The sequence below is a fragment of the Globicephala melas genome, chromosome 5, assembly GCF_963455315.2.
Source record: "Globicephala melas chromosome 5, mGloMel1.2, whole genome shotgun sequence".
Taxonomy (NCBI): Eukaryota; Metazoa; Chordata; class Mammalia; order Artiodactyla; family Delphinidae; genus Globicephala; species Globicephala melas.
The window spans coordinates 125,388,394-125,413,096 of NC_083318.1; positions in this window are offsets into that span (position 1 = coordinate 125,388,394).

The window sequence follows — 24,703 nt, forward strand, 5'->3', positions numbered from 1 at the left end:
TTACTTTCCACTAGCTTTTCTACTCTGATGCTCCTTTGATTCCTATACTGTCTGCATCTTTTATGTCTTTAGTTCATGCATGTGAAGAAAATTATAGTGCAGTCTTTGCTCAAAAAATTATATTCCATCATATCCCAAAATCTTAGAAAATTTAAAACACTTTTCCAAGTCTGAAAATACCTGTAGAAGCCTCCAGCACAGAACTTAATAAATATGTCGTTATTGTATCCTAAATAAGTGAAATTTCAGAAGCTACGCTTCAGAACAGACAAGAATCAATTTCACCAGGGATATCTCAGACTGAACATCAAGGTAATGCACAGTTCCATGTATCTATCTCCTGACTTAGACAATACTCATTAAAAAAATAACAAAGTAAAGACAGGTTGGGCAGGAGGCAGTACAGTAGTGACCAAGATCTTGGGATTTGGTAGTAGATAGACCTGATCCTGTTTCTGCCACTTCTAGCTATAGACCTTTTGTTAGGTTAATAATAGTATCATTTTTTTCTTCTGTAAAATGGTAATATAATAATATGGCCTATTTTGTATGTTTACATTGAGGTTATATAAGATCATTTGTATCGTTTAGCACAGTCCTTAACTCATAATAATTAATAAACATTAAATATTATTGTTATTACTATTAGAAGGTGTTTGCTGAAATTGTGTGTGACCTTGTTTGTCTCCCATCAGGACCACTGTTAAGCCAGTAGCTGCTGCCCTAGCCCTCAAGAATGTCTGCTGGGCAGCCACTAGACCCCAACATATGAGTTAAAGAGGACTGAATAAAAAAGATATTAACTTTATCATATCTTCACAGAGGCAGTAGATCACAAATTATCCAGCGCTATTTTTCTCCAAAATATGATTCAAAGGGCAATGTTATATGTTACTTATGTTATGTGTGTCTATGGTATATATGATATACATTATTGAATTCTTGAGCTACTGCTGTGAATTCTACTTGACAATCTCTGATTAGGTCTCTTTGAGCTGGAAACAATCCCACCAAGGAAGCTGTCAGGGTGTAATTATCCTCATATTTCCCTTATGGCATCTTCATCCTAAGATATACCTGAGGATATACCTTATTCTCAGAACTAATAAAATCAAATTTATGCAGAACTCCAGGACATGAGTTAGCTCCCAAGTTTATATGTCCATGATCAACAGTTTTTACTATTATTAATAATAACACATAATAGTAATCATTTTTAAAACCAAAAGTTTTAGTCTCATTGTAGAGTATGGTTTTAATGATCATAAATTAGATATGGGTTTTAACAGCTATTAATAAATAATTTTTAGTCCAGAATACATATAGTTCTATGGCATGCATACACTCTGCATATTTTATCAATAATGACAAAATAAAGACACAGTGAGGGGTCACCAAATTTGTAAAGGACTAGAAATGTAAATATCAACATGACCTCTGAGGTACATGTAAAAGATGAAGTTAATACATCATACAATTCGAAAATAATTCAGGAAATGTAGGGAAATATAAAATAAACCAAGTAACTTCTACATCTTATGATTTTCTCTATATTTACTTTAAATGGTAGATTCTCCCAGATGACCAATTACTGAGCCACAACTGTGAACCAGGCACTGCTGGCACTTCACTTTATTAGAATCTCTAATTCTCTAATTCTTAAATATCTAGTGATCCTCATTTTAGATAAATTATATATTTAGTACATGAATTCTCAGGAATGTAAGGCTCTTGATCAAAATCTAATAGTTTAATGGGCAGAGCCTGAATGTGAACCCATCTCTACCTAGATGTAAATATCCATGTTAGAAGCTTCGATAGTTTACATGTAATTGTAAGAATTAATTTACTTATGATAGGTGACTTACATTGCTGAGTTGGCCTATATTCAGTTCACAAAGAGCAGACTTTTGATCTGTATACCAAATGTTTCAGGGAAAGCTATTCGGTCCCTCTTGACTTCAGGTATTTTCCCCACTTGTCCAATAAAGAGGTTAGACTACATTGTTGGTGGGAATGTAAATTGATACAGCCACTATGGAGAAAAGTATGGAGGTTCCTTAAAAAACTAAAAATAGAACTACCATATGACCCAGCAATCTCACTCCTGGGCATATACCCATAGAAAACCATAATTCAAAAAGACACACGCACCACAATGTTCGTTGCAGCACTATTTACAATAGACAGGATATGGAAGCAACCTAAATGTCCATCAACAGAGGAATGGATAAAGAAGATGTGGCATATATATATACAATGGAATATTACTCAGCCATAAAAAGGAATGAAATTGGGTCATTTGTAGAGATGTAGATGGACCCAGAGATGGTCATACAGAGTGAAGTAAGTCAGAAAGAGAAAAACAAATATTGTATATTAACTCATATATGTGGAATCTGAAAAAATTGGTATAGACGATCTTATTTACAAAGCAGAAATAGAGACACAGACATAGAGAACAAATGTATGGATACCAAGGGGGAAGTGGGGGTGGGATGAATTGGGAGACTGGGGTTGACATATATACACTGTTGATACTATGTATAAAATAGATAACTAATGAGAACCTACTACAGAGCACAGGGAACTCTACTCAATGCTCAGCGGTGACGCAAATGGGAAGGAAATCCAAAAAAAAGGGGATATACGTATACGTATACATATAGCTGCTTCACTTTGCTGTACAGTAGAAACTAATACAATATTGTACAGCAACTATATTCCAATAAAATTTTTTTTTTTTAAAAAGAGGTTAGACTCAACTAAGGTTTTTTTTTGTTTGTTTGAAACTGATGTCCTTATTGATGGGTGAGTCTTCAAATGGAAGGATTGGCATAAGAAGAGCAGTAAGGGAATATCTGTTGTTTAATCTCACATAAGGTATTTAGGTATGTCATCATGTCACACTCATTTCAGTTAATCTGCCATTAATTATGTTAACCCACATACATGATGAATAAAAATATTTGCACAAAAGATTTATGTTTTATTTTGAATTATTGAAGAGTAGTTCCTTCCTTTCTAAATTTAAAATTTTGAATAAAATTATATTCTTTAAAACGTTTCCTTCAACCCTCCCCGTGCTCATAAGTGCTCATAAATTTCATCCTTAGAAATACTGAGTGTAAACTTAGCCTACATCTTTCTACTCCAATATAAATCATGTTTGCTTACACATTTAGTTTAAAAGCCTGGAATATGGGAAGGCAAGATGTGCATTATATTTCCTTTCAAAGACACTGACTTAAAAACTTAAGTTTAATTCAAAATTGACAGTGAATTTGGATATCCCTTTGGCTATTTGCATAATAAAGACTAGATAGTATACATTTTTATAACAGATTATCACTAATAAAGAAACTTCATGGATTAAAATGATATCAGTAAACAGCTCTATCACAACTTCAAAGACAAAGCATGTATAAAGGACAATAATTCTGGTCTAGGTGTTTTTAGTGTAATTTTAAGTCAATTGAAAAAGTAACAGAAAAAAAATACTATATTCATCCATTTATATGTCAAGATTCAGCTAAGAAAATAAAGTATTATAATGCAAAAAAGCCATACATATACCCACAAGTTTAAAATTAATATCTAATGGTAATATGGTACCCCAGTATGAAATTAATTTCAAAATCTCCTAAAAATTTATTCAATTGTCAAAATAACCGAGATTGCCATAGGTTAGCTTTTGTAGTCATATTAAAGGTATAGTTATAGAATAGAAAAAAATTGGGAGAAATTTTAATAGAAAGCAATAAGGATTTACAGATGATAAAAAACATATAATGAGTATTAAAGTAAACAACAAAAACTAAAATATTTGGTACAATTATCTGTCCAGCTACTCAGATTATTTTACCCCCACTGAATTTTGTATTGTTTAGAGACACAGTCATGCCTCAAAAATATTATAAAATATACAGTTGTGATGGTAATTAGTAGAAAATCCTTGTTTACAATATATGCACTTGCTTGTTTTATTCTTCACATGACTGCAAATAAATAGCATAATTTAACTCATTCATATAATTTTTATACTGTTGAGAATGTTACCAAGTGTAAATGCTGAGTATAAAAAATATTACAAAAAATATGTGCTAACAATATTATATATAGAATATTAATATTTGTCCATGTCCATGATAGTTTCTGGCCACAGTGTTTTTTGTACAGGTGAAAACATTGTTTCTATCAGCTGGATGATGGTCACAAATTGTAGCATTTTCCATTTAAATATACTCTGAACTGCCAATTTTCAAATTAGAAAAAGAATCTCAAGTGCCAGGCTCAATGCATTAAAGAATCATTTTTTCCTATAAAACAGTTTAATGGCACAGAGCTAGCATGAGTCATACACATCCAGACCTTGAATTCACTGGTGCATTCAGAAGCCAGAGATCAATGATTAATAAAGAGAGGGTCAGCTCTGGCCATTTTAATTGCAGGATGATGGTTTGCGATCATTTGGTGCCTTAGGCCATTGTGAAATTCTTGCTTATGCCACAAAATAAATCAATCTTGCTTTTCTAAACTGTTCTGATAATCAGTAGTAGAGGACTAGATTTTTAACCAAATTAGAAATTATTGTTCAGTATGATGTCATGTCATACATTTGTAAATGTTTCTTTTCAAATGAATTCTTTTCAAAACTTGCACATTGGTCCATAATAAGCCACAGGAGCAATCACTGTAACTTGTTTTGTGTTTTCAAAGTAATTAAAACAATACAGAAACCACGTGGCTAATAATAATAATAGCTAGTTTTTATTGAGCATGTACTATGTGCCAGCAACTGCTGTAGCAATTTTAACTTTTTTTACTTTAGTTAATCTTCAGAACACTTTTTGAGGTAGATATGACAAATATTCCTATCCTATAGATGAGAAAATTGACCACAGGTTGGTTAAGTAATTTGCCTGGCTAATAAGAGGTGGAGTCAGGATTCAAATCCAGGTCTTCTGACTTTGGAGGCCACATCCTTCATGTTAGCTATGCATTAGATATGTGCTCATAAGCAAATTACTTATCCTTGCTGATCCTGCCTTTCTTTTCTGTAAAAATGTGGGTAATAACATCACATTAGGTTATTTTGAGGACTAATTTTTTTTTCTTACGGACATTTGTATTTGTGAATTCTTGTTGTAATAAACAAGAGTATACTTCAGGTAGTTGTGGCCATTCAAATACAACCATAAACCATGCTATGCATTTAAATTAGATGGAAATAAAGTAGAGCCTTTACTGCCCAGGTAATGAAAAGCCAAAAGGGATGGTGGACAAACCAAAGATTAACAACAGCAGAGAGCAGCCTCCACTGCTAGGCTGGCAGGACTTAGGAGGCTGGCTGTGCTACCTGAGCTCAGTCTGCAGGAAAGGCAGAGAGGAGCTGGAGCCACCGAGGAGGAGCAGCTGCTGCTGAAGACACCTCCCAATACAGAGAGCGAAGGAAAGATGCACCCTTTCCCCCAGCATCTCGGCCTCCTCCAGTCTCTCTCTGCAAGTCAGCTGACACAGGAGACTGGAAAATGAAAACTTCAGAGGTCAGCTCTCCTCCATCGAGCTCAGAGCAAAGCAGCCAGAGTGAGGAAGGGGTCAGAGTGCAAAATGTCCAGGATAAGAATCACAAGAAAATTGTAAACTCTAACAGTTCTCATGTTTCAAGTCTAATTTTTCTGTATTTTATTTCAATTTTGCCTGAGGACACTTTCTAGACTCTCTTCCATCTCTCATCGTCTTAATTGCCACATTGCACTGTAAAGATTTGTGTGGATTCCATCTTTAAAAAGTAGGAAAGTTAAGGGACTTCCCTCGTGGTCCAGTGGCTAAGACTCCGTTCTCCCAATGCAGGGGGCCGGGGTTTGATCCCTGGTGAGGGAACTAGATCTCACATTCCACAACTAAGAGTCCATATGCTGCAACTAAAGATCCTGCAAGCCACAGCAAAGATCCCACATGTCGCAAATAAGACCCGGCGCAGCCCAATAAATAAATAAATATTTTTAAAAATCTTTTTTTAAAAAGTAGGAAAGTTATAATGTATAGTAATCATATTTTAAGGATTGTTGTGATTGATATATAATGTAATAATCTTTACTTGCAAACAATCTCCATATTTAGTACTAAGGGTTTTGATGTTTTGTGTATTCTTTTCGTTTGTCCCAGTGATTTCCCACAGAAAAGTAAAAATTCGCCCCATGGTCTAAGTTAGAAATATGAAGCAAATCAGTACATAAGAGGAAATAAACTTATTCACCTCTAATACTGGGTGAAGGTTTTGCAACCAAAGTTTCATTTATAAGGGACAGAAAGAATATAATGAACTAGATTTAAAATAGCTTTTATAGTAAATAAAAATGGTTATGTCTTATATAATCATTAGTGAACATCAAGGGCATGTTCTCGAACTCTGCTTAAATTATGCAGTAGGCCACAGTGCACATTTCTGACATCTCGGCTTGAGATTCTTATAGAATCTCAAACATCCCTTTTAAGAGGTTTATAAGTAAATAAAATCTCTACAGTCTCTATGTTAATATTCAATATTTATATGTTAGCTATTTTCCCCTTACATAGAAGAAGTTAAAGTATAGCTGTTATAGGTTGGGTTTCCTAGGAATTAGACTGTAGGTTAACAGATTTGAATCCAGAAAGTTTATTGAGGAGTGCTCAAGGGATAACCATTTATAAGGCACTGAAATAAGCCAGGTTGAGTGGAGAGAGGAGTTGGACAGCTATTAGCTTACAACAAAGATTTTAGCTGAATCTAAAAGGAGCCCTGCAGGGTAAGATGGGGCTTCAGAGCTGTCCAACACTGAGGCAAGGGAGCTGGGCCTTTAAAACTCAGCATTATTAGTCATTAGATGTAGGTTATCCCCAGGAAGGGGAGTGACCTTTGGCAATACAGTTGCAGTCAACTGAGGACAATTTCCAAAAAGACACAGTAGAGAGGTGTCATCCACCAACACTCATAGCAGCTGGAGGAATGAGAACTTTAGTCTTCAATATGGCAAGAGGCTGGTGATTTGGGCATCCACTGCAATAGCAATGCTCAATATTCAGCAGGTACTGCATACCAATGGAAAGATGAGGAACAAACTTCATTAACTGTTATAAAGAGTGATTTATATTTTATATTAGATTTTTGGTTACCTGGCATTTTCTTAATCCTGGGTACAATTAAATGTGGTAGACAGCCTTCTAAGACGGTACTCAATAACCCCTGACTCCTGGTATTCACACTCTTGTGTAACACCCTCCTTTTAAGTGTGAGTTGGACCTAGGGACTTGCTTCTAACAAACGAAATATGGCAAAAAGGATTATGTTATAAAGTCTGTGACTTCCTAATGGCCCTCTACGTCTTTGTCTTGCTCACTTTGATGAAGCCAGCTGCCCCATCTCATGGAGAAGCTCACTTAGTGATGAACTGAGAGGGTGACCTCTCAGTAGGGAAACTAAGGCCTTCAGTACAATAGCCCACAAGAAGCTAAATCCCACCAAGGAGTACTAGTGAACTTGGAAGCTTATGCTACAGTACTTGAAACTTGAGATATCTGTGAACTTGGCCGACACCTGATCGTAGCCTTGTGAGAGACCCTGAGTAGGAGGACCCAGCTACACCAAGTCTGGATTCCTGAAACAGGAATTGTGAGATAATAAAAATCATTTTAATTGTTAGATAATAAAAATCATTTTAAGCCAGTGAGTTTTGGGTTAATTTTTCATGCAGCAACAGAAACTAGACAGAAATTGCTCTCCTTTAACTTTATTATATATTTATTTTTGGCCGTGCCACATAGCTTGTGAGATCTTAGTTCCCCAAAAGGGGATCAAACCCATGCCTCCTGCAGTGGAAGTGTAGAGTCCTAACCACTGCACTGCCAGGGAAGTCCCTTAACCTTATTTTCTTTCAGTGCCTGGCATGGTATCATATCAAAGGCTTGTAAACTGAATCTCACTCTTATCTTAGATTTTATTTATTTTATGTGTAGTTATATTGAGAAGATAGAATTTATGGAATTCCTTTTTGGGAATAATTTTTCTGGGAAAAAACACCAAATTACATACTTATGGTAGATGGATATTATCCCAAGGTCTCACTGTAACTGTAAAAGATTGTTAAAACATTGCCCTGGATGATAGAGAAAAAGAGGAATTTGAAATTTTAGGGAAACCCTGTAAGAAAAATAGTTGAAACTTAAAGACTTTGTGCTGTTTGGGGAAGAGAAATCCCTTGCGCATTGCCAAGAACAAACAATATTAAGCAGAAATCTTTTAGTGGAATTCCATGTACTGCCTTAGGTTGTCCCTCTAGCAATCTCACACATTTTTTGTTAAGACTACAGAAATAATGAAATACTTGGTGAAACAATACATTTTGAAAGATGTTGAAAGGCATAGTCCTGTGTCAGAATTGTGGAGAATCTAAAGTTCTCATCCAAAGTCAATGATTGGGGTTAAGAGTTCCATGTATATTTATTATTTAGTGTCACATGGTCCCTGGTAATATAGTGTCATATCAGTGACCACAAAGGCCTTTTGAAAGATATTATCTGAGATGTTCTAAGTTTTGTGGGTCCAAAAGCTGGAGATTCACCCAATGAGATAATAAAGTTGTAACAGAAATTATTATTAAGTACTATCATGACCATAGTGGTAATACAGTGCCTGCATCAATATTCACAAAGAGTTTGTAGCTATGTCCACATAGATGCCACAAGTTCTGAATACACAGAAACTGAAAAGATCCTCCAGAATGGGCAAGAAATTTATAATACAAAGAATCTGTAAGACCTTGAGCTAATTCAGCAGGGTAATACTTTCAGTTGTAAACAGAGATATTTTCTGAAAATTATATAGCTTCATTCCATCTTATATGGAACGTAAGTACAAAATTTAGTAACTAAATATCTAATCTCAACATAATTCATCACTTAAATACTGAGAAAGAAAAAAAATCTAGAAAGATAACCTATATGACTACTGGTTCAGTTTATTTCTGTTTGCCAAGAGGGTCTTTTTCTAAATTTTGGCATGACCCACAATTTTATCCTTGGTTCCCCTTTTTAATTGCACTGCTCAAGACTATCTCAAAATCTTCCAATGGGCAGTGATGTAGGAAAAAAGAATGCTTAAATAGTGAACATAAACAAAAATTATGGAGCTAAAATCCAATACAAGAAGCAATGAAATGGGAGACCTGAAATGGGAGACAATCTAAATGGAATTTAACAGAGGAGCCAGTTTTTCAAGAAAGAACAGGTTTGATCTTTAAAATTCTAATAAGAAACGCTGTATTTTCAATAGATCCTCACCCTGAGAGGACAAGGTTTTGATTTCATTCAGTAACGGTCTCACTAAGTACCTCATTTCCACACTTGCTAAAGTAAGGGATACAGATCTGAGGAAGACTGAGATCCCACCTCGTAAGCCACAACCACTGAACCACATAGGGATTTCTGAATGCCAAGAACTGAAAGATTTCCAAAATAAGGCTCACTTTTAAAGTACAACAAGAACAAATTATTTGACTAATACTTGTTAGCAGTAATGAGAACTGTTTACCCAAATCACAAAGCGTGACTAAGGGGCAAGAAGGTGTTTTAAAATGAAATAATGCAAACAACTTCATAGGTATAGCAAGCAAAATAATAATCAACTAGGATGCTCTTATAATTATAGTTTCTCTGGATTGATATAAGGGTAATGATCATCTTAAAAACAATTTTAAGATAGTAGAAATAAAGCAGGACTAGAAACAGCAACATAAAATTGAGTGAAAGAAAATTTAGGTTGAGAATCTTGGAACATCTCTGTTTACTAACGTATCAGCCTATGGGACACTTTTTCAAAGGAAATCTTCAAAGTCCCTGTGGCTGAGTAACTTAAACATGAAGTAGGCAAAGGACTGGGAAACAAACTATGAAGAACAACTTCTATTCAGCAAAGAAATACAGTGGATGACTTAATGACCATCTCTGATGTTGCCACTACTACGATTTTTAGTATACCAGTATGAATGTATATATCTATATGATATATATTAATATGACTATACATGCAAGCATATATAATTATGTCTTTCTTAACTCACTTTATAATTTGAAAATGAATAGCCCAGGGAAAAAATATTTTTCTTGAGAGATTAGCATTTTCAGAGAAACATTTTATGAATGTAGGGTGATTTTTTTCCTGCTGAATTTAAAGGGAAATGTAATTCCCTTGTCTATTTTCCTAAACATCACTAAGTTCCAGCATAGCTAATTTAAGTCACTATCATTAACAGAGATGCAGTGTTACTTGGCTCCACAAATCTGTGTCAGAGATTACTGTCAACTGTGGTACCCTTTCATCCTGGACCTAAAAATGAACTCTAACTTTATAAGTTAAACGAGATGAACCAAAGGTCATGTTTATTTAATCTTCTCTCTCTTTAACAACTATGAATAATTAGAGAACAATTATAATACATGAGAACAGTTGTCTGCCAGTTCTAAAGAGAAAAAAAAGAAAGAGTACAGGAGAGACCCTATACTATTATTTATATCATTGTATCTGCTGTATTAATTTGCAGTCAAATTGAATCTATCTATATATATATGGCATATATGTATATATATGGCACACATATATATACACAATAATCTTATCATTGGTATAAACTTCACATAAATATACTTAACTTATATGTGAGACCAGAGTTGGAAAAATAATATAGTATTCCTATGTCAGAATTTAACATGCGATATCACTAATGTTTAAATTTATTTAAAATATTACCTTATTTTTCTAAGGGTAAAGTTCACCCAAATCAAAAAATCAGTGAATATCAGAACTTTGTTCTTGTTGGCTTTCTCCAATGTAATTTATTTTTAATTAACAAATGGAATATGGTAAGTTGAGAATATGAGTTATTCTTAGATAGCTAAAATACAAACTTTCATAGCTTTGGAAATTTGTGGACAAATGCCTCCAGTGGGAAAGTTTTTAAGTAGTTGGACCTTTATCATTTGACATCACTGACATCTGATTCTTGACATCATTATTAATCATATTAAATTATTAGTCATATTAAATTCTAACAATATAGCATTCTCCACTAGTCCTTTTAAAATAATCAAGACTAGGTCCAATTTGAGATCACCTCAGTCCTAATTTGTTGACACCCTCAACAATTATTATTCTTTGAGATTAGTGCTCCCATTTGCTTATAATGAGGCACCTAGCATTACATAATAGGAACTTTTTCTATCATTTTCTTTTCTTAATGCTTAGAGAGAAGTTCATAAAAGCGTTGCTGTCACCTCATATGTTCATAAGTGATAATCCAGGAAATGAAGTGGTTTTCTAGACACTTACAGGACTTTTCTCTCCATTGAAGTTTTTGGTGTGGTATTACGTCATTTCCAGGAGAAGAACCAGGGATTTGCTTTGCAGAGTTCATTGCTCCACTCCACCAAAATGGCCAGAGAGGAACTGAGTTGGGAAGAGAAACCTACTTTGCCATTTTAATCCTAAATCCCCAAAAGTAGGAAAATGGTGATGATAGGGAGGAAGGAGAGCTACGTAGTGTAGCAAAAGAATCAGTGGAAGCCTCACTCCTCCTCCCATCTCTCCAATGCCCTAGTCCTGTATAACTAAACTTCTGTGTATTCTGAATTCTATTGCACACAGGGGAAAAGATGGATTTTGCCTAGGATGGGTTTGAAAAATAGTAATAACTGACTTCCTTATAGGCCACTGTATTCCACCAACCTAAGAAATAGTGCACATAGCACAGACAGATGCTCAATAATTATTTAATGAAAGAAGAAATAATCTCACAAATGAAATATATTCCACTTAAAGATAGTTATTTTAGCTTCATGGACTCCTGGAGTATATGTTCTCTGAAAATATGGGTAGTTTCTGTCTTTTCTATTGAAAAACAATACCCAATATAATATACTAGCACACAGTAGTAAAATGAAAATAAATGATCAGTTGAAAGAATTAATACTCGTATGATGAAAAAAGAAAAATATTTTGTATCTTGCTACTAAATCTCTTGCATTCCTATACACTAATGATGAAAAATCTGAAAGAGAAATTAAGGAAACACTCCCATTTACCATGGCAACAAAAAGAATAAAATATCTAGGAATAAACCTACCTAAGGAGACAAAAGACCTGTGTATGCAGAAAACTACAAAACACTGATGAAAGAAATTAAAGATGATACAAATAGATGGAGAGATATACCATGTTCTTAGATTGGAAGAATCAACATTGTAAAAATGACTATACTACCCAAAGCAATCTACAGATTCAATGCAATCCCTAACAAACTACCACTGCCATTTTTCACAGAACTAGAACAAAAAAGTTCACAATTTGTATGGAAACACAAAAGACCCGAATAGCCGAAACAATCTTGAGAATGAAAAATGGAGCTGGAGGAATCAGGCTCCCTGACTTCAGACTATACTACAAAGCTACAGTAATCAAGACAGTATGGTACTGGCGCAAAAACAGAAATATAGATCAATGGAACAGGATAGAAAGCCCAGAGATAAATCCACGCACATGTGGTCACCTTATCTTTGATAAAGGAGGCAATAATATACAGTGGAGAAAAGACAGCCTCTTCAATAAGTGGTGCTGGGAAAACTGGACAGCTACATATAAAAGAGTGAACTTAGAACACTCCCTAACACCATACACAAAAATAAACTCAAAATGGATTAAAGACCTAACTGTAAGGCCAGACACTATAAAACTCTTAGAGGAAAACATAGGCAGAACACTCTATGACATAAATCACAACAAGATCCTTTTTGACCCACTGCCTAGAGAAATGGAAATAAAAACAAAAATAAACAAATGGGACCTAATGAAACTTAAAAGCTTTTGCACAGCAAAGGAAACCATAAACAAGGTGAAAAGACAACCCTCAGAATGGAAGAAAATATTTGTAAATGAAGCAACTGACAAAGGATTAATCTCCAAAATTTACAAGTAGCTCATGCAGCTCAATATCAAAAAAACAAGCAATGCAATCCAAAATTGGGCAGAAGACCTAAATAGACATTTCTCCGAAGAAGATATACAGATTGCCAACAAACACATTAAAGGATGCTCAACATCACTAATCATCAGAGAAATGGAAATCAAAACTTCAGTGAGGTATCACCTCGCACCAGTCAGAATGGCCATCATCAAAAAATCTACAAGCAATAAATGCTGGAGAGGGTGTGGAGAAAAGGGAACCCTCTTGCACTGTTGCTGGGAATGTAAATTGATACAGCCACTATGGGGAACAGTATGGAGGTTCCCTAAAAAACTGAAAATAGAACTACCATACAACCCAGCAATCCCACTACTGGGCATATATCCTGAGAAAACAATAATTCAAAAAGAGTCATCTGGGCTTCCCTGGGGGCACAGTGGTTGAGAGTTCGCCTGCCGATGCAGGGGACACGGGTTCGTGCCCCGGTCCGGGAAGATCCCACATGCCGCGGAGCAGCTGGGCCCGTAAGCCATGGCTGCTGAGCCTGCGCGTCCGGAGCCTGTGCTCCGCAACAGGAGAGGCCACAACATTGAGAGGCCCGCGTACCACCAAAAAAAAAAAAAAAAAAAGAGTCATCTAACACAATGTTCACTGCTGCTTTATTTACAATAGACAGGACATGGAAGCAACCTAAGTGTCCATCGACAGATGAATGGATAAAGAAGATGTGGCACATATATACGATGGAATATTACTCAGTCATAAAAATAAATGAAATTGAGTTATTTGTAGTGAGGTTGATGGACCTAGAGTCTGTCATACAGAGTAAAGTAAGTCAGAAAGAGAAAAAATAAATACCATATGCTAACACATATATACGGAATCCAAAAAGAAAAAGAAAAAATGGTTCTGAAGAACCTACGGGCAGGACAGGAATAAAGACACAGATGTAGAGAATGGACTTGAGGACATGGGGAAGGGAAGGGGAAGCTGGGACAAAGTGAAAGAGTGGCATGGACATATATACACTACTAAACGTAAAATAGATAGCTAGTGGGAAGCAGCTGCATAGCACAGGGAGATCAGCTCGATGCTTTGTGCCACCTAGAGGGGTGGGATAGGGAGGGTGGGAGGGAGATGCAAGAGGGAAGAGATATGGGGATATATGTATATGTATAGCTGATTCACTTTGTTATAAAGCAGAAACTAACTCACCACTGTAAAGCAATTATACTCCAATAAAGATGTTAAAAAAATTTTTTTTAATTTTTTTTAGAAAAGTATTTGCAAAAGGCATAATTTTTTTCCTCAAATTAAGATATGAGCAGTTTCAAGGTGGAATGATATTAAAATAAATAGTATATAAAAGGACAGATGTGTTCTTACTTTAAAAATATGTATATCACATTTTGGGGGGAACATAAAAGGAAAATTGCATGTCATTTTTGTTTTTACAACTCAAATTTTTATCAAAAATTATATCAAAGTTAGAATACAATGTTACTGTTTACTGTAACCATTAGAACATGAGGTAAACAAAGGCATGACTTTATCACCATTTATCCTATGAATTTAGAGATGAGATGTTACTAAATCTGATACATAGATTTTTAAAAACACAATATGGAAAGGTATTACCTAAAAAAAAATTATATTGAGAATACAATAATAACACTTGTAAAAGATATACATAATTTTTTTTTTCTAAACTGGTGTCTTTTACAAAAAGGTGAAGGGAGACCAAGCTACATGGAAGACACTAGGGTAATAACTCAGGACACTCTCAGGGCAGAACAAGTGACCCAGAAAAGGACTTTAAATGAAAGAGTAGTTCCAAAAATTGGACCTTAGTAACTCCAGTCCATTGGCAGCCTCTTCTGAGATGGAAACTTTTTCTGATAGGACGCAGTAGGGTTGACTATTGGGACCAGTTGTAAATTAAGGAGAAGTGCTTGAACTTTGTCTGGCCTCCAGAAACTGTTTCATAAAAATGCAGCTGCAGAGCAAGTGCCATCTGACTTTCAGGGATCATAGGGCCAAAACCTAGGAGACCGCTGTGAAATTTATACCTCTCCAAAAACTAAACAGAGGGATCAATCTCCTACAAACTTATTTAGGGACCTGCATTTGGTAATGTAGATGAAACACTAAGTGGTCAACTGAATTTTCAAACATTTCATCCTAAACTGAGAACTATTTTCCGGATACCACTAGTAGCAGAATAGAAGGTTTAAGAAATTATATATGTACATAAAAATATGTACATATATAATTTATCTATATATTATATTCGTCCATAAGATACATATATATATATAACATACCTATATAATATTAATAATAATGGTAATAATTTATGACTGAACAGTAACCATGTGTCAGCTTCATGATGACCACTATGCATAGATTATCTCATTTATTCCTTACAATAATTTTATGAGGACTTACTGTCATTCCCATTTTATACATAAAGAAATTGAGGTATAGAGAGTTTGAGGAATTTGCAAATTCCCAAGATCATTCATCTAATTAGTACCGCTGGCCTTCCTATTTGGGTCCACCTGACAATATGCACCGCACTAATACTTGTTAGGCTTTATTTCAGGCTGGGCTTCAGAGCTATCCAGGAAATGATAAGGCTGTCTACAGGCAGCAGAATACTCACTGTACACAGTAGGGCAAGGATGGGGTAGGGACTAGGGAGAAGTAGATAGCCAGGCACATTGTGAACTTTGAGACTTGTTCAGATTTGATTAATATTGTTTTCTACAAAGATCTCTACACTGATAATAAGTCTTCATTTATTCCTAATTATCTTTTTACTGTTTTGTTACTAAAAATATAATTTAGATTCCTGCAGTCCCCTATAACTTTCTTATTACAAGCCTATGAATGCATATATACCAAGAATACAGATAACCCAAAAAAAGATGAGCCTGAAAATACACCCTTAAAAACCTAGTAAACCAAAACCCAGTAAAACAAAACTGAAGAGAAATTTATTTATAGGACTGATTCAACATGTCAGGTTTATCCACCTCCATACATTTTCATTTGAACCATCTGTAATTCTATTTCTAGAATACTTAATTGCATTTTTTATTTGTAAAAACTGGGGGAAAATTATTAAATTATGAAGGAATTATAGTAATCCTTTGGTGTATGTTTAATTTATTTACTTTATTTATGTTATAGTAACGTGTCTCCAAATACTGTAGGTACCTTTAATCTTAAAAGCGTTGTAAATGACCATTTTCTATACTTGCATAATGCCAAACAGCTGGATAACAACTGAAAATTTCAGTCACTCTTTTGGAATCTTTTTTTACTTGATGTCACTTGATCAAATACTGATATCTGATCTTTTGCAAGTGTGGTAGAGATGGCCAGCTGTACACCAGGATCCATTTTTCTCTTTTTTGGGACATGTAGTTCATGTATATTTATTTGCCAGTCTACTTTGCAGTCACTGGTTGGGTCCAGTGATTGACTTTTAGCCAATGGAAAGTGAGTGGAAAAAATAAGTGCCACTTCAAGGCCTTGATCATCAAAATCTCCCGTATATATCTCTCCATATTTTTTCTCTTCTGACTAACTAGGGTGGTGACTCCAATCTCCCTGCTAGGGCAACCTTGGAAGCCACATATTTAATATAGTAGTTACTGTTGCTTGTGTGTCTCCTTGTTTGTGAGGAGCAGAGAAAGCAATTTCTTCACCCCCACTGCCAAGTTTCCTATCACTAACCTGCCTTGTCAGCAACAAAAGTTTCTATTGTGTTGACCCTTTATTTTCACAGCCTGGTCTACCCTAACCTATATTCTAGATGACTGATTTTTTTCTATTCTTATACAGACATTTACATTTAATTCATTTTCTTTCCAGGACTGAATTCTGTATCAATTTTTCAGTCACTTGAGCAGCATCTCAGGGCCATGAGCATGTTCTTCACAGACCTCCTTCCCCAGGGAGTGGAATTAACCAAGGGCCCTGAATAGCATTTGGAAATCCATCACTTCATTTGAGCTGAGGAGCTGCCACAGCTACTCAAAGTCAGTGAATGAGAATGGCAAGAATACTAAGCCAACCTGTTCCTGGAAAACCCAAGATATCCCTGACAGCTAACTTTGACTAGAAGACAGTACAATGATTTTGCCAACCTGAACCTTCGTTAGACTGCAGGGCAATCTAGAATATATCTGTCCATGGTCTCCTCCATCTTCCTTTCACCCAGTGTCAGACTTGCACGGTGATCTGATGACGCTCCTAGCCTTCCCCAGCTGCCCTAGTTTTACCTGACTCCTCCCTCTTTTCTTTCAAACAGGTATTTCTTCTACTAAAAGACCTTGCCTGTTCAATCCCTTCCTAGCATCTGTTTCTCACAAGACCTGAACTAATGCAGACCCCCTCTATGAACAAATGATATATTGGGATACTCTGGGATTCATCTTTTTTTTTGCGGTACGCGGGCCTCTCACTGCTGTGGCCTCTCCTGTTGCGGAGCACAGGCTCCGGACGCGCAGGCTCAGCGGCCATGGCTAACAGGCCCAGCCGCTCCGCAGCATGTGGGATCCTCCCGGACCGGGGCACGAACCCGTGTCTGCTGCACCGGCAGGCGGACTCTCAACCACTGCGCCACCAGGGAAGCCCCGGATTCATCTTTTATTACTTACCAAGGGCTGGTATAACTAAGTATCACAAACTGGATGAAATTTATTGTCTCACAGTTATGGAGGCTGGAAATCCAAGATCAAAGTATTGGCAAGGTTGGTTCCTTCTGAGGGCTGTGAGAAAGAATCGGTTTCTTGCCTCTCTCCTACTTTTGGTGGTTTTCCAGCGATCTTTGGTATTTCTTGGCTTGTAGATGTATCACTCCAATCTCTATCTTTGTCTTCACATAACATTCTCCTTGTGCATTTCTGTGTACAAATTTCCCCTTTTTATAAGGACAACAGTCAAATTAGACTAAGGCCCAATCTAATGACCTCATATTGACTTTACCTCTGAAAAAGCTGTATTCCAAATAAGGTACTGGTTGTTAGGTCTCCAACATATCTTTTTCTTTTTTTTGGTGGATGGAGGGAGTACAAAATTTGACCTATAATACAGCTATCAACCAACCACAGGATTATGCTTAGGAATTAGTAGGTGATACACTCATGGAACTGCCTTTTTGTAGCAGATAATTCAATGTGGTAAAATCCATAGATTATCATAAAGGTGAATATAAAACACTGTCTTTTATCTTTCAAAATACTTTAAAATCCTGTGGTAATATGACTAAATAGTTCATCAAGCCAATAAAATTCTTTCCATGATACAAGTTTTACTACAACACAGTCCAAATATAAGAGCCAAAACTCACAAATAGACCAACCTGCTGAAGAAGTACCTAGGGGATAACAATTTTTAACTTGATTTGAATTACTTATCATAGATTTTTCCTTGATACAATATGGTAACTAGAACCTTTAGTGGAAGTTTGAGGTGCTAAAAGTGATATATTGTTTACTTTTTTCAACAAATACATAGTATGTGCAAGATGCTGTCCTCTCCCTGTCCCTTTTTCCCTTAGGGTTTAATCATCTGAAACAGACAAAACAGAACAAATGGCTAAGTATGTATTGTTGGGGTTTTTTTCATAATGAAATGAAAACTTGTAAACATACCATAAATCATAACATTATTTCAGGCAAACTGGGAATTCCATTCATTTATTCAAATACACCTTGGGCTATCTTTTAAGCCCCAGTCTCTGGGTCAGGATCTAAAGATAAAAAGACTAAACAAACATGTTCCCTCAATGAGCTCACAATTCCTGTAGAGAATAAAAACATTAACTATATCATAACCTGGTAAATGTGATACTACGGGATTGTACCAGGATCCCACAGGGACAATTAAACAAAATGAAGAAAATCACAGTATCAGTTCCTGATAGTTTAAAATTGCTTTGGTTGCTGTCACTCTACAATCTGTCCAAGCTTTCCACTAAAACAACAAATGAAACAAACACAAAAAACCTCACATGAATATTTAATACTAAGACCAGTGGTTCATATGCCTCAAGAAATGGTGGAGAACTTTGATAAACTTCAAAGTAGTTTAAGTTGGCCCACCAGAGTTCTACAGCTATGAGCACAAGGTCCATAGCTATTTGTTGCCTTTATTTCAATACTGTTTTCCACATTTGTGTGTGTTTTCTTTACAGGTGCTTTATGTCAAGCATTATTAATTTTATGTAGTCATATTTATTGATATTTTATTTTGTGCTTCAACAACTATTTAAACTTCTTACTACTTCTAAAAGAGCAGCCATTTTTTTCCTAACAGTAAAATATATTCAAAAGTACCATGTCTATTAAACATTTATTGTGCCCCAACTGTGTTTCAGGTATTGAATTAGAACTTTTGTGAAACATAATCCTAGCTCTGAGAAAGTTCAGAGTCATGTGTTTGAGACAAAGAAACCAACAATAGCAATATAGAGTCATAAAGCCTTCAAAAATGGTAAATTCATAGAGAAATAGTGTAATTTAGAAGAGAGTCCCATAACTTTGAGGAGTGATACTGGTGCTTTGGAAATACCACTCTGGCTGTGGGAAGTAAAATACTTCAGGGAAATTCAGGTGGCATGATAAGTATCAATTTAGGAATGAGGCATGCAAGGATTGAGAACAAGAGCCATTATTGGCAGAGAAGATGTAATTTTCACAAAGAAGGAGAAAAGGAGAGAGACAGAGAAACAGACATAAGAGGGGGAGGATAGTGGAAGGGGAGGAAGGGAGGCAGGGAGGCAGGAAGGCAGGAAGGAGAAGAGAAGAAAAGGACATGCGGTACAGCTAGAGAGCTGGAAATTATCTGGAGAATAGGGAACAATGTGTGGAGCGTAGAGAAGGGGCATATGATGAAACTAGAGACAAAGCTTGAAGCTGGGTCATGAAGGGCCTTGCACACCATGCTAAGGAATAGTGTGTTAATCACGAAGATAACAGGGAGCCGTGGACTGCTTAGACCAGAAAATGATACTGATGTTTTATAAATATCTCCCTGGTAAATGATTCAAGTGGAGAAATCTGGAAGCAGGGAGATCAGGAAGGGACAACTGTCCTAATAAGCTGGTGAGAAACAGTAATGGCCTGAACCAAGTCAGTGACAGACAGTAGAGAAAGAAGACCTAGATTTTAGAGTATTAAAAATAGAAAACTGACTGGTTTTAATGACTGATTAAATACACGTGGAGTTAAGGGGAAAAAATGAGAATGATTTTCAGAATTCTAACTTGGGCAAATGGACAGATTGTGTGGAAACTTTTAGGAAAGAAAAACAGATCTATATGAGGAAATAATTTATTATGTTGGTTCTTATTCATCTACAACATTAGCTTTTTCTGAAAATAAAAATGTGTCTTCTGTTTATTTTTAAAATTATCATGATTCTTTTCTATTTTCACTGCCAGTAGGATAGGGAAGTATTTAAGTATTTAGCATGCTTTTAGTAAACTGTTTACTGTTCACTGTTGTGCATGTTTGTACCTAACCAGGGAAAAGTATATGTGTAAAGAATAGTAAAATCTCACTAAAGGACTTCAAGGTCTTTGTTACATTTAATAACTTATCAATGCTAATTTAACATAGATGGTTCCATAAGCATGCTCTCTCCAGAATATCTTCCAGTGTACTTCAGACTACTTACTATGCATAGCTAGAAGTAAAATTTCAGTAATTTAGGAATTTCTCATGAAATACATTTTCTCCCTTGAAAAGAAAACATTTCCTTATAGACAAAATGTTTTGAAGTAAATGGCTATTTTTTTTCAGCCAGAATTTCTAGCACATTCAAACTAGCTCATTTAATGCTCAACAAAGAACAAGAGTACTTTCAGGGAAGTTAATATAATAATAATAATAATAACAATAATAATAATAAACAGAGGGTATATGGCAGAATAAAATAACTATTTATACTGTGAGGAATACATTAAAATGCATGTAATATGCCATATGGTTAGAGATTATTCTTCTATAATATTTAAGCAGAAGGACTTAAAACATCTAATGTACTATTTTCTACCTATAATACAAAAAGTTCAGCAAAAAGGCTGATCATTATATAGGGTAACAAACCATTCTTGGGGGAAAAAATACAAACTTCAAACTGTGTCATACACAGAGAAGGATTGGGTACACTGCAATCATTACTTTAAATTAATCTTAAATGAATGCATAGTATACCTTTTAAAAACACTAAGTACTTAGTACAGGTATAATAGGAAAATTTTTCCCCAAAGATTACTTCTCTAGCAGACCAAGTGGTGCTTACAGTAATTTAAAGCTAAAGGGACATCTCCTCAGCTGTTATCAATTGCACTTTTATGACTTAAGTGTTTTCCTCAAAGACCAGGTATAGCTAGTAGAGTTTCTAGTGTGTATATTTGAAAGCCTTCTATACTGGAAAGAAAAATTACCTTAGTTTATGTGGAAATTCTCCCATCATTGAAGCCTAAATTTTCAAAAGAGAAGCCAATAAGCTTTAAAATAAATAAATATGTCATGAAATAAAGGCTCATAATAAAGGCTTCCCTGTTTCTCCTAGCACCAGAGAACAACTAGAAGTCACTATGAGTCCTGGTCTATGCATAGTGAGAAGAATGGACATTCAGTCAGCAATTACCACTGTCATCATCAGTCAATTATGGGTATCATATCAACAGAGACAGACAGTTTAACAGAGAGATCAGGGAAAGAGACAAAGAGTTTTGCAAACCACTGTCATCCCAAAGAGATTGGACACATTCTCAATACTGTGCCTTCAAAGGAGTGAAATCAGAGGCTGCACACTGCAGGGGAGACAGACTTTACCAAACAGTCCAACCAAGTCACTAAACAAAAAAAAGAAAACAAACAATAAAAACAAATCTCTGTTAGGAGAGGGTGATAATTATCCAGAGTTGCTACAATATACTATCTAAAAACCCCAGATTCAACAAAAAAAATACAAGACATGCAAAGAACAGGAAAGTATGATCTATACACAGTGGGTGGAAGAGCAAGCAATATAACCTACCTCTGAAGAGGCCTACTTGGGGACCTAACAGACAAAGACCTCATGGAAGCTATTATAAATATGTTCAAAGCTAAAGGAAACCACATTTAAAGAAGTAATGGAAAATCTGATGACAATGTTTCATCAAATATAAAATATCAGTAAAAGACAGAAATTATATTAAAAAAGGAAAAAATAGAAATTCTGGAGTTTAAAAATTACAATAATATAAATGAAAAATTCACTATCAATATTCAAAAGTAGATTTGAGCTGGTGGAAGAAAGAACTGATGAACTTGAAGATAGAACATGAAAATTAGACAATCTGAAGAATTGCATGACTGAGAAACTTTTTAAAAAATTAACATAATTTCAGAAAAATGTGGGACACCATTTATATATACTCACATATGCATAAAGAGAATACAAGGAGGAGAGGAGAAGGAAAAAGGAGAAGAAAAATATTTAAAGAAATAATTGCTAAAATAGTCCCAAATTTGATTAAAAACAATTCACACATCCAAAAGGTCAAGGAATTCTAAGTAGGATAAACATAAATTGAGCTACATGCAGACACATCACAGTAAAAATGTTAAGGGTCAAAGACAGAGAAAATCTTGAAAGCAACAAGAGAAAAATGATTCATTAACTCCAAAAGAAACCCAATATCTGACTTATCATCAGAAAGAGAGGAGGCCACAAGGCAGCAGGAGGACATATACAAAGTGCTGGGAGAAAGAAAACACCTGTGAAACAGCAATCTTATATCTAGAAAACTATCTTTTATAACAGAAGACTTTGTCAGATAAACAAAAATGGAGAGAATTTGTTGCTAGTAGACTGCCTTAAAAGAAATATTAAAAGTCTACTGCATAGGATTCCCTGGTGGCACACCTGCCTGCCAATGCAGGGGACACAGGTTCGAGCCCTGGTCCAGGAAGATCCCACATGCCGCGGAGCAACTAAGCCCATGCACCACAACTACTGAGCCTGCACTCTAGACCCCACAAGCCACAACTACTGAGCCTGCATGCTGGATGTACTGAATCTCATGTGCCTAGAGCCCGTGCTCTGCAAGAAGAGAAGCCACCACAATGAGGTGCCTGCTCACTGCAACGAAGAGTAACCCCGCTCACTGCAACTAGAGAAAGCCTGCACGCAGCAACGAAGACCCAACACAGCCAAAAATAAATAAATAAATTTAGTTTAAAAAAAAAGAATTTGCAACAATACTACAACTATAATTGTTGCAGGCAAAAATCAGTAGTTGCTAAAGAGTGGAAAAGTCATGATTGAGAGAGTATTTATACAGTTTCAAACTATCTCCCTATAAGCTACTTATTAATAACTAAGTGAGAAGTAGTAACTGTACAGTAGTGAATCCAGGCAGCCACCATCCTGTAAGGAAGCCCAACTTGTCACACGTAAAGATCTGAAGCTCCCAGTGACAGATATCAAGTACGTGATGTATGTGAGTAAAGGAGGCTTCAGGTGATCCCAACCTTTAGGCTTCAAGTTTTCTGGCTGAGAACTCCAACATCATGGAGCAGAGACAAGCCTTTCCTGATGTACCTTGTCTAAATTCCTAAACCCTAGAATCCACGAGCATAATAAATGGCTGATTAATGAAAAATATGTGTGTTTGTGTGTGTATATATATATATATATATATGATTCCATTTATATGAAATGTCCACAATAGGCAAATATGTAAAGACAAAAATTAGACTGGAGTTAGGGGATAGGAAGATTGGGTGGTGATAGTTGAAGGGTACAGGGTTTTCTTTTCAGGTGATGAAAATGTTCTAAAATTAGATTGTGGGGATGTTTGCACAACTCTGAATACACTAAAAACCTTTGACTTGTATGCTCTATAAAGGTGAATTAGATCTCAATAAAGCTATTAAAATAAAATCCAAGACAGAAAAAAAATGAATAATCTGAAATTTCACATTACTTGCAAACTAGAAAATTAGCCTGCCACGGTCTCAAGGATGCTGGCAAAAGATACAGTCTTCCTGTATCTTTTGAGAGACAAAGGCCTTTATTACTCACAGTGCAGAAAACAGAATGAGTATCATAATATCTGCCTTAATTCTTCTCAACCCTGAGTTCCATGTAGTGACACAGGAGGACCTAGATAGATACCTGCAAATGTGAATTGCATTACATGAGTGGAATCCTGAGCTCAGGAAACCTGAATTTTCTATAATGGGGCATTAAACCTGGCTTCTTTGTTCTTTGCTCTAGAGAGACATTATCTCCATCTCCCAAGGCTGTAAGAAAACTTGCCTTTTGTTCTGGAGGGAGACACTATATATAGTTTCCAAGGCTTTTTCCTGTAAATACATACATGTAAAGATAGTCCAAAACAAAGGGCAATCAGTGCCTCATTCACAAGACATGCAGAAACATGAGAGACCCATTGAAAATTGTCCTGATGGTAATTCAAGAATACTCCATGTTAAGAGACAAAGTTAAAAACTGAGTCTGGAGGGAGACCCAGAGCAAAAGTCCAAGAGAGTCTATATTTTCATGAAGCTGATACATAAGGCAGATGAATAGTTGAGTTAGAGGCAAGATGTAGTGAGGAACTGTGGAAGTCAAGAGAGAAGAAAAAAAGAGTATGGAGCAGGTAAACATAGAGTAGTTCAGGATATCAAGCTGGT